This window comes from Vulpes vulpes, chromosome 8 (genome assembly GCF_048418805.1).
Source record: "Vulpes vulpes isolate BD-2025 chromosome 8, VulVul3, whole genome shotgun sequence".
NCBI classification, from domain to species: Eukaryota; Metazoa; Chordata; class Mammalia; order Carnivora; family Canidae; genus Vulpes; species Vulpes vulpes.
The window spans coordinates 56,870,332-56,887,007 of record NC_132787.1 but is presented as its reverse complement, the minus strand read 5'-3'; positions in this window follow the sequence as shown (position 1 = coordinate 56,887,007).

Genomic DNA, 16,676 nt, shown 5'->3' with positions numbered 1-16,676 from the left:
TGCCACTGAACTGTATATTTTTAAATGGCTAACTTTATGTTATGTGAATTTCACCTCAATTAAGAAAAAAAAAAAGAACAGCATGCAGGTTTTAAAGCTCTTTTCAGAGGCAAAACTTATGGAAGTCATCTATATTCATTTGCGAAACCAAAGAGTCTTGAGAGGAGAAAATGTTGTTTTGTTTTGTTTTGTTTTGTTTTGTTTTTGCAAATCCAAATTTAATCACATTCACTTATTCAAGTATTTACTGAGAAGCCATTTTGTGTCACACACACGCTGTTGTAGATAGTGAGACAGTAGTTGCCAATAGCTCTGGTGAGACAGGAGACCAGATAAAGAATTAGGCCCCAGGAGGAGTTGGGATGACCCTGCCTGGTGACTTTGGGAGGGCAGGTAAAGTTCAGGTGGGACTGTGTGAGAGGTAGAGGTTGGGTCCAGTGGGGCCTCCAGTTCAGGGATCCTTGGGGAGAAGGAGTCAGTGTGGGGAGTCAGCCTTGCCCGAGCATCCACGTGCTCCGTGGTTGGCGCTGCCCATGGAGCAGGTCTGCACACTGTGCCAGGAGCTGTACACGCCCCTGGACGGTCTGCTGAGTCCTGGACCATAGTAGATGGGAGATGCCCATCCATACCACTAGGCCTCTGAACCTGCATGGCAACCCCTTGTTTTGCGACCCAGGTCACCTTGGCAAAGTACTGACCCTCCTGAGCCCCAGCTTTCTCGTCTTGTGAAATGCAGTTAGGACTCTGCTTTGCCTGGAATATCCTGTGTCTTCATCTGTACTTACTCCTCAGAACAGATTACTAGAGGTGGAAGTCCTGGGTCAAAGGGCCTCAGCACTGTTAAGACTGGCTCTACCTATGGCCAGTTTTCCAGAGAGGTTAGAAAAACCCTCCTTTCCCTTTGTCCTCTTCAACACGGAGAGGTAGCATTTCCAGATTGTTTTCCATTTGGTGGGTTAAAAAAAAAAAAAAAAAAACCTTGCTGGGGAGATTAAGCATGGTATGTTGTTTCAAGTGCAAGTTTGGGGGCAGGGGGGGCAGTTTGCTGGGTATGGTTATAGCCCTGTCCACTGTAGGCTCTATGACCTTGGACATGCTCCATGGCCTCAGATTCCTTCATCCATACATCTGTAGGGTGGGAAGACATCGAGGAATTGCTGCCAGGCTTAAATACGATATTGCAAGCTATGTGGAGTATGGTATGTGTCTAATAAATGTCTTATTTCCGTTTCTTTGGCTATTAGTGAAGTTGAATTTTCTTTGGTATTTCTTGTATTTTTTTCTCCAACAAATAATATGTTTGTCTTTTGCCCATTCTTCTACTGGAACATAGGACTTTTTCTTACTGATATTTTAATAATTCTTTGTTATATCAACACTGGGTCTTCTAATTTTTAATACTAGATCACACTGGAATCACCTGAGAGCTTCTAAAACTTAAACAATCTCTGAGTGAGGACCGGCTATTAGAATTGTTAGCACCCCTATCCTCGTAGGTAGCCAGGGTCTGGGCACAGCAAGTGCTTCCTTGCTGATTTTGTTTATATGTGGCTTCAGGTTCTGTAGTTTAAGTGTTTATGTGTGCGACCACGTATATCTTTCTTTTCCTTTGTGATTTATTTAGTACCCTTTATGCTTAAGATGCTCTTTGCCACTCAAGTACTAACATTTCTTCTGGTTTCCTGTGATGGCCTCACCTCTCACTTCCTGTGTTATCTTGACAGGTCGCTGAATCTGTCTGGGCTTCTGGTTCCCCAAAATGAGGGGGTTGGGCTAAATCGGAGTTTTCCAAAGTCTTCTGAGATGTATTGTGGAATATGGCTTTCTGGCCAAGAAGTTTGGAAAATGCCCTTGATATCAAACATTCTGAGAAGTAGTACAGTAAAGCCAAGTGACTCAGCAGCTCCACTCCTGGGTGTCTGCCCAAGAGAACTGAAAACATATGTCCTCACACAACTAGTCCCTGAATGCTAGTGGCAGCATTGTTTGTGACAGTGAAGAGGTGGGTGTCTCCCAAATGTCCATGAGCTGATGAGTGGACAAACAAAATATCCACGCCATGGAATAGTATTCCGTCGTAAAAAGGAATGAGGTTTTGAATTGTGCTAAACATGAGCCTTAAGAGCATCATGCTAAATGAAAGAAACTGGCCACAAAAGACCACACAGCCTCATTCCCTTGCACAAAATGCACCGACTAGGCAAATCCATAGAGAGAGAGAGAGACGGTACTTTAGTGGTTGCCTGGAGCAGGGGGAGTCGGCAGGAGTGAAGAATGGTGGCTGACTGGAATGGGGTTTGCATTTGGGATAATAAGAATATTCTAAAATTAGATATATTGATGATGTACAACTCTGTGGATACACTAAAGGCTATTGAACCATACAGGTTTTTTTTTTTTTTAAGATTTTATTTATTTGAGAGGCAGAGAGAATGAGAGAGAGAAAGAAAGAGAGAGAGAGAGAGAGAGAGAGAGAGAGAGTGCACAAGCAGGGGGAGTGGCAGAGGGAGAGGGAGAGGCAGGCTTCCCGCTGAGCCAGGAACCTGATGCGGGGCTCCATCCCAGGACCCTGGGATCATGACCTGAGCCCAAGGCAGGTGCTCAACTCACTGTGTCTCCTAGGTGCCCCTGAACCATACAGTTTAAAGGGGTGAATTTTATGGCATGTGAGTTATATTCTGTAAAGCTATTTAAAGAAAGAAAAGAAAGGTCAGGGCTTTGGAAGAGCTGGGTACTTCCCAGCTTCATGCTTGCCTAAGCCTTGGACCTTGGACAAAGCTTTCTGAGTTTATATCTTCGAGCCTTAGTTCCCTCATTGGCAAAACGTGGCGTGACTGTGCATCGTGCAGCTGGAAGGACACTTCCACATGCACTCGGTGTAGCACCTCCAGGAAGAGGCTTAGGCAACAGAAATGAAATCCAAGGCCTCACGAGGGTGACTTGGCTTGGTTCATGCAGCTCTAAGTGGGGGTGTCAGTCTATGCCGGGCCCAGCCAGGGTCTCAGGTTGCGGAGAGGTTTGTGACAGCAGGTATCCAAGAGCACGCTCTGGGACTTGGAAGATGCTATGCAGACATGAAGTGTATGTTAGCCGGTGACCACAGGAGAGGGGTGGCCCCAAGCAGTCACACCTACACCCACTTCCTCTGAGGCTAGGCCAGCACCCCTGTCTCAACAGTGCCCCCCTGATCAGCCATCACCCCGCTCTGAGCTTCTCTTGTTCCTTCTTGTTAAAATGGAAGGCTGGTCCTTATCTCATGGGAGCTGGTGGCAGCAGATGACAATAGCAGCCCGTTTATTGAGTGCCTATGAGGTGGCCTGCACGCCACTAGCCTGGGCAGCTTGTTTAAGGCTTGGGTGGTCCTGAGAGGTAGGTGTAGTCACTCCCCATCACAGAAGAGCCAGTGGAGGCACATCAGCCAACCAGTTTATAGCCTGACTCTTTGCCACCTAACTGTATACCTGTTGTTAGCTAGGTCCTCGGGATGCCTGGGTGGCTCAGTGGATGAGTATCTGTCTTCAGTTCAGGGCATGGTCCCAGGGTCCTGGGATCGAGTCCTACATCAGGCTCGATGGAGCCTGTAGGGAGCCTGCTTCTCCCTCTGCCTGTGTCTCTGCCTCATTTTCTGTGTCTCTCATGAATAAATACATAAAATCTTTTTTAAAAAATAGGTCTTTAAATAGGTTATCAAAGGCTATATAATATTCTGTGAATGGCATAAACTTCCTTTAAGTGTTTCCCTTGTATTTGGCATTTCTTCCTAATTTGTTTTAAATAAAAACAATGCCATGGTGGACAAACCTGCACATAAAATTTCGTACGCCTCCCTACTTATTTCCCCGAGGTAGATTCCTGGAATTGAAGTTACAACCAGGTGAAAGGGTGTGAACTCATTTACTGCTCCTCATACACATGAGTTGCCAAGAAGCTTTGCAGAAGAGAAAGGCTGAGACATCTACCCTCCCACGAGCAGGTCTGGTGATGCCAGGGGAGGAAGGTAAGTAACCAGCCCAGGCCTCTGTTCTCTCATCCATTTAGATGATCCCCTGAAAACTGACCTCACCCAGCCTCATGCTAGTTGAAATGTATGTTAACTAATAACCGGGAATAATCAGTTCCATGAGTCTCTTCCATGGGGCTGCGGAAATCCCCGGGGTACCTTCCCACGGAACCTCACTGGCAAGGCAGACAATAAATCAAAGAGGTGTTATTATTCTTGCTCACAGTTGCAGGCAGAGGCTTTGTGTTGTGATCTCAGGTGGCATTTGCTGCACGAAAATGCCAGTCCTGGTAGGACAGGACAGGACTTTGAATCTGTCATCGTCAAACCAGTCAGTCATAATAATTCCTAATATTTATTGAGTGCCTACCCAAGAAATTATGTGTATTAATTTAAGCCTGATAATGATCCTCTGAGGTAGACTTTATTATTATTCCCTTTTTAAAAAAGGTTTTATTTATTTATTAGAGAGAGAGCATGAGCAGGGGAAGGGGTAAAGGGAGAAGCAGACTCCCCGCCAAGCAGGGAGCTCGATGTGAGGCTCCATCCCAGGATCATGGCCTGAGCTGAAGGCAGATGCTTCACCAACTGAGCCACCCAGGAGCCCCTTATCATGCTCATTTTAACTGTGGGATTGAGGAAACAAAGGCACAGCAAGATTGAGGAACTTGTCTGAGGTCACACAGTTAGTGGGCGGTGGATGAAGGATTTGATCTGACTCCAGACAGTCTGACTCTACGGGCCACAGCCTCACCCACCCCCTCCCACCGCATCGCTATGCTGTCTGCCCGAGGAGCAATGAGTGCTGTGGGTCCACCGGTCTTGAATCAGCTGGAGGGTGCAGAGGCCTGAGACCCCCTGATTGGGGCTGGTTTCTGGTAAATTCTTTTGAGAATAGCACACTACAGAAATTTCTGGAACCTGGGGTAATCTGCTGAGATGCTATGTCCATCACAGGACTCGAGGTGTGACAGGTGGAAGATGGTTCTCATCCATTTTCCTTTGTGTTCGGCGAGGGGGGACGTTCCCTGGAGCTCTTGCCTATGCTGCCAAGGGCGAGCAGTGCTGAGGAGCCACGAGGCCACCAAGATCCCCTGGTCCTGCCCAGCCACACCGGCTCTGGCCCCTTCCAGCCTCGGCCCGGCGGCGGGAGTGTGGTGCGTACACGGGTGCCACAGCCTGAAGTGGGGAGAGGACAGATGCTCCCTAAAGGTTTCAGCACGGTTTCTTCCCCGAGTCCCCATGAGACTGTCAGCTCCACGCGTGCAGTGCCATGTCCCCAGAGCTCAACGTCGTGTGACACTCTGTGGACAGCTGGGTGTTAGATGAAGGTAGAGCAGAGAGATGACCAAATACACATACAAAGGATTCCGTTGTTTTGGAGTGAGGAAACTAGCCAGAGGAAGGGGAGGTCAGATGTGGAGGAGATGGCAGCAGGAGGAAGGGAAGGGAGCTGCTGATGTGAGCACAGAGTGACAAGAAGACACAGCAGGTAAAGGAGGAGCAAGAGCAGAGCAAGGGGTACAGGTGAGGGTGGTGTAGGTGGGTGCAGGGAGAAGAGGTTGGCAGGGTGCCTGGGGCTACCTATCTGTCCAGGGACCCCACCCTGGGCTACATCACAGTCCCTCGAAGGGCCTGTTCACATGGGGTGCTGGGCCCGCCCCCAGGGTTCCTGATTCTGCAAGTCTGGGAGAAGCCTAAGAATCTGCACGGCTGGCCCTTCCTCCTGACACCTGTATGGCTCTGGGACACCCTAACCCTTCTTCCCAGGTTGAGCCCAGGGCTCAGGAGCAGCCCCATGAGTGGGGCTGGGGTTTCCTTGCTCGACGGGAGGCTGCCTCAAGAGACGTGGGTGGAGGAGGCCTGGGTGGCTGCGTGGTTTCCTGCCCACGCGGGGTCCCACCTGTTCCTCTCCAGAAGTGCGGTCCTTGAGAGCACACAGCAGGACATGCGATGCACACAGCAGCAGGAAGCAGGGCTGACTCACTGAAACCAAGGTGGGCTTTCGTCCCCTGTCTCCACGGGCCTGTGCACCACCAGGAATGCCAGCAGTGGGCCTGGGTGCAGGGAGCACCACAGGGGGAGGCCTTAGCAATGGAGCCTCCTCCCATAAGCAAGTTCCTGAGTGATGCCGAATGTGTACACACTTGCATGCTCTGGGCTGAGAGATCCCAGTCAAATGCTGATTCCTGGAAGGGAACCTCTGAAGCCACTGTGACACCAGCACACTCTTGCCCCTGCTATGGGGATGGGGAGCGGGTGTCCTCACCCTGCAGACCTAGGGAACCAGGGCTGAGACCTGTAGAATAGGTTCAAGCTCTGCCTCTGCTCTGCCTCTGCTCTTCAAGGGCCCAAGCCCACAGGCCAGTCTGTATGACCAGCCCCCCTCCCCGGGATGCTGAGGTGAGGGATCCCATTAGGCCAGAGGTGATCAAGGTTAAGCGCGTATGGGAATCACCTGAACAGGCTGCTGGGCTGATTCGGTAGCTTTGGGGTCGGGCCTACGAGTCTGCAACGGGTTCCTGGGTTCCTTTGAGAGCCACCGTGTTAGGTTCGTCTGTGCCAGGCATTTTACCACTTCCACCCAAAATGGTGTTGTTAAGGCCTGGCACTGTTCAGACCTCGTGTCGACAGCACGGGGCTCTGGGAGCCTCTGCAGGTCAGTGACTGTCACGTGGCTCCATATGCAGGCCCTCGGCATCTGGTGTCGCTGCAGTGGCTGGTTTCTGTTACGGTTCTGTCCTGTGAGCCTTCCCTTCTGCTCTCGCTCCAGGAACCACCTCCGCCTCCTCAGCCCTCTGCTCCAGAGGGGTGTCCAAACCTGGACTGGCTTCCAGGGTCCCCTGTCCCCTGGAGAGAAAGAACACACTCATTCTTTTCCCCTCCCTTTGCCTTTTGCTCAGGACAGAACTCCAACAGCCTTTTGTGCCTCTGCGGGACCTCCTCCCTGAACCCTGTCTGCCACACGCACCCCAGGATGGCTCCCCTCCTCCCACTGCCTCTTTTATTTATTTTTTTTTAAGATTTTATTTATTTACTCATGAGAGACACACAGAGGCAGAGACACAGGCAGAGGGAGAAGCAGGCGCCTGCGGGGAACCTAATGTGGGACTCGATCTCAGGATCCTGGGATCATGGCCCGAATGAAAGGCAGATGCTCAACCACTGAGCCCCCCCAGGTACTCCTTAGTGTCTCTTTTTGACAGGGGCCATGTTCTTGTATCTCCGAAGCCCTACCCACCCCCGCATGACCCCCACTTCACCTCTCTGGCCTTGGGCTTTATCTTGCTCGGCTCTATTTTGGCCAGAGCCCCTTCTCCAGAGCTTTCCTCTAGCCCCACAAAGGGGGCAGTAAGGGAAGGACCCAGGAATGTGTTGGTCCTGGTGGGAAAGTCTAGCCTCCTACAAAGTACATATGAAGCAATTATTTAACAAAGGGAAAGGTGAGAAAGGAGCTCAATAAATATTTGTTGAATAAAGGAACACAAAAGCTACTTTCTGTGATGCACACTCGAAACCTCCTCTTAGGAAAAAGCACTTTGAGTCTAAGATCCTTGCAGGTGTGCATGCAAAGATGGGAGTCCCCTAGGTGGGCATTTCTCTTGGCACAGTGATTTCCAGTGAGTTTCCTGGCAGCAAGGGTCCCACACGCAGAAGGGGCCCCGGGGATAATACATCTGGCAAGCACTCAAGTGAACGCTATCAGCCTGACCCTGCATTAGGGGGGCTTCCCTGAGCCTGAGCAGGGGAGAGGGTTGTGTCAGGCTCTAGGTTGTGCCAGGACGATGCCTCGAGCCCAATGGTCCCAGAGCCTGTGTCTACGGGATATTTGTGTGGAAACTTGGGGTTGGTTAAAAGTGAGGGTGAGGTGAGGACAGGAATGACGGTAGTTTTATTTTCTCACGGAGCCCTTCCCAGCCCAGAGGTGCCCACATACCTGCCCAGGAAGCAGAGGGTTCTATTAGCTTCTACTAGCAAGGCCGGAGAGAGGTGCCTGCCTCCCTTGCCTCCCAAGGGGATCCTGGGGTCATGGGGGTAACTGATGAGTTGGTCCAAGCCTGATGACTGGGGGTCAGAGGTCTCCTCATGTACACGTGTGTGCATGCACTTGTGCAAATACACACTCATGCATGCACACAGATGCTGGGACCGTCCGCGTGGTGAGCCCTGCGGCTCTAAGTCATCCCGCCCGGGGACTCATGAGCCAGAGGAAGACTTTGGTAGGAATGTGGGCAAGCAGGAGGACAAAGGTTTGGAAAGGCTGCCCCAGAACCCTCAGCTCATGCTTTTCTCCCGCCGTGTCATCATATCGCCGGGGGAGGAGCAAAGAGCAGGAAGAGGGTCACAAATCAGAGGGACACCTGGGAGCCAGAGACTTTGGGGAAGGCAGTAACCCTGATCTGTCCCTTCCTGGAGAAACCACTGCTCCGGCACCTGGCAGGCCATTCCTTTTGTTCTGTTTGAGGACCTACGTCCCCCCAGTGGCTTGGCTGAGGGGAAGGTGGGGTGGCTCAGGTCGAGAGGGAGGGCTGGAGGAGGGGCAGGTGTAAGGTGGGGAGGCAGGTAGGGCTGGTGACTATCCTGTTCTGGGGAGCAGCTGGAGAAGGGAAGGGCTTGAAGGAGGAGCAGGGTAGAGAGGAAAGCTGAACTGGGGTCCCCTGAAGCCCCTGGTGATGGGTCATGTGAGCTCAGAATCCCAAATGCAGTCATCCAACGGGGACTCACCGGGCCTGGAATGGGCCTCCCACCCCCCCACCCTCCTCCACGCACATTGTGGGTTAGGCCTGTCCCTTACAGCAGCCCCCACCACCTCTGCACCTCTGGGGAGCCCTGCCCCTCTCTGCCCCCATGTGTGTGGCAGCTGCCAGGGGCCAGCCCAAGGCCAGTGTGCTCTCACGTCTGGCCGGTTGCCCTCCGCTTGCCTGCACCAGGTCCCATGCAGCACCTCCTCCCTCCGCCTCTCGTAGCCTCATCTAGCTCTCCTCTCTAGTTTCTAGCAGGCAGTCTTGAAGCGTCCAGAATGAAGTAGAGGTGGGTGCTGGTGGGGTGAAGGGAATGGTTCCCTGCCCCCCTGCCCTGCCCAGCCACTGGCTTATAGTTCCCAGGCCCTTGCTGAGGGGACACAGGCACCTTGGTTTCCCTTCACAGCAGGGCTGGCCATGAGGACATCTGTCTAACAGAAACCACACTTCCTGTTGCCCTGGCTGTCACCTCAGAAAGACCAGACTTCTCACCACTTCAGACCATCCTTCACTCTTGGTGGCCCCCGTTGCTTCAGCTTGTGCCTCCCTGAGCCGACCGACAGCAGTGAGGTGTCCACACAGCCTGCAGCCCACAAGCAGCACTGCCATGTGAGGAGACTGTCCCTGGGGTCTTTACACCTCCAGAGAATTCCTCAGCTCCTGGCCTGTCTATGAGGCAGCTCTAGGGTACGGGAACTGTCCCAGGACTCTCCAGTCACCCCCAGCCTGTTATCGGTCATGGTTTCTCGGTTCCCATGAAGCTGCTCAGGATGAGTTCTTGTGCAGAATTAAGGGGACCCAGCAACCCAGAGAAGGTGGATCTCCTGCTGGGAAAGAGGGACAGTATTTAGCACCTCCCTCCTCTGTGAAGGTCCCACAGGCAGGATGGGCAAGGCCCAGGAAGACCCTGCTGTGCAAACACGTTCCTGCTGCGGAGGAGAAGACAGCTCCTGGGATTCAGCAGGCTAAGCCGAGGTCTTGAGCACCATTTGCTTGACTTTCCAGACCCTCAGCTCTCTCCTCTGAACCGTGGATTGGTGACAGGACCTGCCCTGCCCTCTTCAGCCTTGCTGTGAGGGTCCAGTACAGGCCCACATAGGGTGTTGGCTGTGTCGCAGAGCCCTGAGGGTACAGGGGCTGGGGGCTGGGGGCCCTCCAGAGGCGCAGACTTTGCTGTTACTGATGAACCTCTCCTCAGTTGTGTGGATTCCCAGCTCAGCCCAAGAACCAGGCCAGGCTTGGGAGCGACAGAGTGTGTGAGAGGGACAAGAAAGCACCTGGGCAGGGTTCCCCGCTGAGGACCATACCACAGTCTCCTGGTTCCTGGGATTAGCTGGGGCCTCTGTCCACCTACACAGGAAAGCCCCCAAGCTCCCTCAATCCCATCCACCCAGAGTGACTACAGATGGGCCACGTGTGCAACGAGACCTCCCCAAAGTTTGGGAAGCAGAAAGATGCCTAGCTGGGTGTGAACAGGATAGTGCGGTCATGCTGGCCTCTCGCCAAGGAACAGGGTGACAGTGCGAGAGCATGGACCTGGCTGGCTCAAAGCACCGAGACACTCAGGGGCAGGACCTCTTGGAAATGTGAAGGCGGGCTCCAGCCTTCTTGCTCGAAACCTCAGGAACATTCCTCCCCCAGTTCTGTCCCTCAGGCCCTCGCTGTCGCATGAGGCCCTGCCTGGGCTGGCCTTGGACTCAGGCTCGCCACAGTCCCACTCCTTTTCACCCTCTCAGTGACTGGTGACTCTCCCGTTCCACCATTCCTCTCACCAACCCTCCTGCCTCTTATCGCAGGGGCCTTTGTGGGGGCTGCCCGCCCCCCTTCTAGAATGATTTTCTTGCTCCTCTCTGCCTGTTACCACCCACTCTTCTCTCAGATCTCCCAACCGGGTCAAACCTTCTTTTTTTGAGCACCATGTCCTTGTTCTTTGAAGCATTTGCCACTGAGGCAATTTGTGCTACATGGTGAACATCTGCTTCCCTGACTAGACTGCAAAGCTTCCTGATGACCTGGTGGTAGCCCCCGACCCCAAATGTCCCCAGTGCCAAGACTGAGCAGGACTCTGTAGACATTTGGTGGTGGGATGGATGGATGGTTTTCACTCTCTGCATGTTGGCCAGGTCCAGTGCCGAAAGGGATGTCCCTGGGTGGCCAGATGACCGTTGACTGAACTTAGGACTACTTGCTTTGGCCAAGTCAGCTATGAGTCCTGGGGACCACAGGTGGGGAGGGCAATGTTACTCCTCCTGAGGGTGAGATCTGGCCTCCTTGGCCTGGTCTGACCCTCCGTCTTAGTCCCTGCAGGCTGCTATAACAAAAACATTATAGACTGGACGACTTAAAACAACAAAACTTGATTTCTTACAGTTCTAGGGACCAAGAAGTCCAAGATCTGGGTGCCAGCAGCTCCTATGCCTCATGAGAGCCCCTTCCTGGTTCATAGGCAGCTGTATTCTCTGTGCATCCTCAAATGGTGGAAGGGGCGCGGCCTCCACCCTCACCACCTCATCTCTTCCTAGAGCCACCCCCACCCCCCGCCTCCTCTAAATGCTATCACACCGAGGATTAGGATTTCATCTGCGAACTTTAGGGGGACCCACACATTCTGTCTACAGCACACCTCCAAGCCCCATCCCGGCCAACCCCACCTGGTAACTCAGCACATAGACCATGGACACAGCAGACACGGGGATGGACAGGGCCCTTGGTTGGGCCTGCTCAAGCCTCCATTTGCCATATACTTGCTGTTAAGTGAGTGACCTTGGGCACTCACTTAACTCTTCCAGCCTCCATCCCCTCCTCTGCCCTGACACCCTACAAAGCTGCCAGTGAGATGGGACGTGGTCATGTGCAGACACTCCAAAGGCCTTTGGGAAGCACCACATGGTGTGTGGACGTCAGAGGTCCTGCCGCTGGTGAACGACTGTCACCAGGTTTCGTGGTACTCAGGCTGAAAGTGAAGTCTCCCAGACTCCTCTCTGTTTCAGCCTCCCATCTGCCCTCCGCTCAAACCCTCTGCTGGAGCCACTCTTTCTTGAGGCTGAGCCTACGTCCACCCAGGCCCTGCGAGGCCTACTGGCCTTAACCTGGGAAACACGGCTCCCCTGCCCGAGCCCCAGGCCCATCCCCTGGCTCCTCGCCCCCCATCCCCTTGGCAGCGACTTTCCTCACCACCTCCGCCTCCTTCCTTTGCCTCTGACGGGGTGCTGACCCTGGGAGCAGGCCCACACGACCTGAATCCTGGTTCTGCCAACCTAGCTGCAGGCAGTGACTCAACCACTCTGCGACTCGGGTCCTTGTCTGTGAAACTGTCACCCAGTCCCCCTGAGGGTTGCAGCGAGGATACAGTGAGGACACAGGTGAAGTGCTGGCTCAGGCCGGCCAGTGTGGGGTTTACTCCCCTCTGAGGTGTCCCTTCTCACAGCTCTGCTCTCAGGCCTCCAAAGCTGTGCCACCTAAACCTGGTGACACACACAGGGAAGGCTTGGAAGGCCTCCGTCTGTCAACCTCGTTTAATCTCCTCTGAGTTGCTCACTAGGCTTTTTCTACCCTCCTCCATGGCTCCCGAGGACAGAGGAGGCCCAGGCTCCTGCCCAGCCTGGAGCCTCTGGTGTCAGGTGGAGAGGGAGAGAGCCTGGCGTGGGCCAGGGAGTGGGACCGCACACGCCTAGCAAGTCACTGGCCACGGGCTCTGACAAGCACTCCCTCCTCATGGCCTGCCCTGGAACCCGGGGACCCCAGGGACATGGTGGTCACGGCCAAATCCCTACTGAGCTTTGCTGGGCCCGACTCCTGCACCCTGGGGTGGGGGGACACCCACTGCCGCAGACAGCTTCAGATCCCTCCAACCAGTTCAGCTGCAATCAACACCATATGAGGTCTACCCATTGTGTGTAGAGCACCTCCTAGGTGCCAGCCACTGACGGAAGCTCCGGGGATACAGACGTGAGTAAAGCACAATCCCTGCCTTCCATGGGCTTCCAGCCTAGCTGGACAGACAGACAGACGCCGACAAGCACCAGCTACACTGGTGGTGCTCAAGCTGCAGACGTTTGGAAGAAGGTTGATGCCTAGTCTCACCCCGAACATGGAATGCAGGCGCACGTGCGTGGGCGTGCCTGAGCGTGTGTGCGTGCACACCCCCCACCCCCCACACACGCTAGCTCTGCTCCGGTGCATCTGTGCTGCCCTCTCTGCTGTGGCCAGCATGGGCTTCTGGAACCCTGCACAACGCTGCCAGCCACACTCTCGCCTCCATGTTTCTGTTGTCTGAGATACTCTTTCACGATGTTAGGTTTCTCGTGGTCTCATTTATTCACGTAAGGGGCACCGGGTGGTTCAGGGGGTGAGCGGCTGCCTCTGGCTCAGGTCTTGATCCCGGGGTCCTGGGATCAAGTTCTGATTGGGCTCCCCACAGGGAGCGTGCTTTTCCTTCTGCCTGTGTCTCTGCCTCTCTCTGTGTCTCTCATGAATAAATAAATAAGATCTGAAAAAATTATTCACATAAGATTCTCCATGTTTAAGTGTACAGCTCAGCAGGTACAGCTCAATGCATATGATTGCATCACCCCTACATGGTCAAGAGATAGAACATTTCCAGCACCCCCGGAAGTGCTGTCAGTTACCCATATGGCTGGGTCCTCACCCCTGGGTCACCCATTCACCACGGGCACTTACTCCCTCTGTCCTGCCCGCTTAATCCCAACTGGACCCCCCAGTACTAAACATCATACTTATGTAGACAACTTTTACGCATCTCAGATACTTTCCGTCCAGTACGTGAACACAAGGATGTTCAAATGAGTTGTTTTGTTTGCTACTGTATGGCGAGCGCTAAGTTATTAGAGCTGAGAATTCTGAGTCTGAGAGCGAGGTAGCGGAGGTGTGGGCACACTGGGGACAGATGGGGATGGCAGCAGGTGGAGAAGGGAGGAAAGGGCGTTGTCATCTGAGAACCAGAGGTCGTTGGGTGGGAGTGATGAGAGGCAGCTGGAGAGGCGAGTAAAGGGTGTTAAGTCTGCCAGGCCGGGAGTTCAAGTGCATTCGACCCCCTGCCTCATTCCTGGGAGCTGCCTCCTGGAGAGGGTGTGATAGGGGAGAGTCTTAAACAGTGTCCTATTTACATGTTAACAGGGACTGGGTGCATGTGGGGGTAGGTCTGGAAGAGCAACAGCCCCAGAGGCTGGAGACTGGACACCAGGTGGGAGGTGACCGGGACTGAGATTGAGCCTGGGGCAGTGGATCAGAGAGGAGAGACTCAAAAGAGGGCTCCCTTTCTCCTCCAGGGCAGCTCTTCCTGTTACTCCCAGCCTGCAAGTGCCGACGTCTCAGCGCTGGCCCCACTCTGCGTGTTCATTCTTCGTGCTTCTGGCACTTCAGATCCTCCTCACGCAGGACACCAGGGGATGACTTGTGAACCCCTCTGGCAGCTTCTGACTCCCCTTTCCTGAAGGTGGACGCATCCTGAGGCCGTGTTATGTTTGGGGCCTTGTCTTGATGCCCAATTAGATGTCCAGCCGCACAGAGGGCTTGGGCTGGGAGATGCTTTGCCAGGAGGAGGTGTGTGAACGATTAGCCGAAAGGTGCTGTTGTTGCTTTTCATTTTAATGAATTTTAGCTGAGCTTTCCCTGAGTGTCAAACTCTGTGACAGGAGCTGGGGATATAGAGATGGATGAGACACACTCTCGGCCCAATAAACCACAACTTGGAGAGATACACAGATGCAAAATGTACTGTGAGATACCACAAGAGGGTGTGATTGACTATGGAAGGGAGTGTTCAGGGAAAGCCTCCTGGAGGAGGTGGCATTCCAGTTGGGTTTTGAGGATAAATTGGAGTTCACTCATGGGCCATAGCAGGGAAGGTTGGCAGGCATTTTAGCAGAAGGAATAGTTTCTGCAGGGCCTGGGAGGTCTGAAGGTACTTGATGGGTACAGAGCTATAATCACTGATAAAGTACTTTCTGGGTTGCTTGGGTGACCAGGAGTGATTCCTGGGAGAAGTGTTCATCTTGGGGAACAGGGTGGACAATTCTTCCACGATTGCTTTGTAGCCTCATACTAGTCTGACTGGGCATCCTGCATCACGCCCTGCTTTCTCCATGACCTCTTCTCTTTCCCTCTAACTCCCTTGGCTTGCTCTGGGTGTGCCCCATCTGAGATGATCTGGTACTGGGTGCGAGGCACTGCAGGACTTTCGTAGCCATACAGCGAGCTCTAGAGCTGCTCCAGCAGCAGCAGGGCAGGAACCCCAGGAGGAGGCAGATGCCCAGGGAACGAGTGGGGATCTGTCTGTTGGTGGCAGGACCCCAGCTGTGGAGCTAGGTAGAGGAGAAAGGAAAATCTCTCCCACGGCTCCCTAGTCACTAAGTGGGGCTCAGGGAAGGACTCCCTGACTTTGGAGGGCACCTGGTACCAGCAGGGTGGCTGGGCAGAATAAGGCATAAGAGCCAGGGTAGCTTCTCTACCTTCTATGGGGCTATGCCCAGGGGGTGGGGTGAAGGCACCAGTTAAGGATGCCATCCCCGGGGCAGCAGGGTGGGGGTTCAGAGAGCACAAGTAGGGAGCAAAACCAGCCTAATCAAGGAGGCATTTCATGCTGGATTGTTTTCTTCCACAGAGTGTTGAAGCCTTGGCCAGTGTGACAAGCCTACTGTTTCACACCAATACTTCATCTTATTTGGGGCTTCCCATGTGCCAGGCACTCTGCTATGGGTTTTGAAAACACTGCCTCACCTAATCTTCACACCAGCTCTTCATGGGAGGTGCTGCTAATTACCACCGCTTCTTCAAGATGAGAAACCACAGTGCAGGGCACGTACCCAACCCGGCCAGGCCGAGAAACTATAAGAGGCGGTGGGGCCAGGAGCTGCACCCCCGACCCCTGCACAATGCCACCTTCTCCCTAGGGTACAGAGAGAGAAAACGGAGTTGTGTCTACACTGCCTGCCCGCCACCCCTCTGCACCCCACTTGTCCTCCAGTGTTTGCTGCTGGGGGGTGGGCCGGTTCAGAGGTAGTGGCAGGGAGAACAGGGCTGCTGGAAGCTAAGCCATCCTGTTCCACCCTCCCCCTCCCCCCTCTAAGTAGAGGCCAGGGCATCTGAAAATTGGGTTGGCCCTCCTGGAGCTCAGAAGCCACCCGGAGCTGAGTCATAGAGATTTCCTTGGGATTAACGATCCTCCTAGGTCCATGGTACCTGGTTGCGGTGGAGGCAGTTGGCTCTTCCAGTCAGGCATTAATCCTAGTGAAATACTTGGTATTTCCAGTCATTCCGGCTGGAATTAAACTTAAATCAAGCCCAAAAAAGCACAGCCAGGAGAATGTGAGCAAACTCGCCAAAGAAACCAGGCATCCGGCCTGTTCAGATGCTGGTCTCCATCCTCAGGAACTGTGGGTCCTTCATAGCCGGTGCCTGGGAAGCAGGAGAGGTCACGAACAGAGTACCCCCACTGCCCTTCCAGTCGTCTTCCCCACCCTCATCCCTGCCTTGTAAACTGCCCAGCAGTCAGACACCAGGCATCCGGGCCAGGTAGCAGAGCGAGGCAACCCGGGGCCAGAAGCTCTGGGGTGTCAGCCGGGTTGTGCTGCGTAAAGCAGACTCCATCGCCCACTGCGGGACCACTGACCGATGGCCTCCTGGGCCTCCGCTTCCCCATTTGGAAAAACAAGAGAATAGGTGTCTCACTGGGTTACTGGGTGACTGTGAATATAAAGCGGGCTGATACACAAAGAGTCTATGTTGTGAGTGTTGTGAGTGCCATGTGTTAGCAACTATGGCTCTCGGGGCCTTGCTCCCCTGCCGGCAGGCTGGGCCTGGGGAAGGGCCTGACCGCCAGTGCACACTTCATGTGGGTGATCTGTGCCTGTGAAGAAGTCCCTGCCTCTGGGAGGGTGCTCCCCCTCCGTGGGAGGAAGTGGGTGTACAGGCAG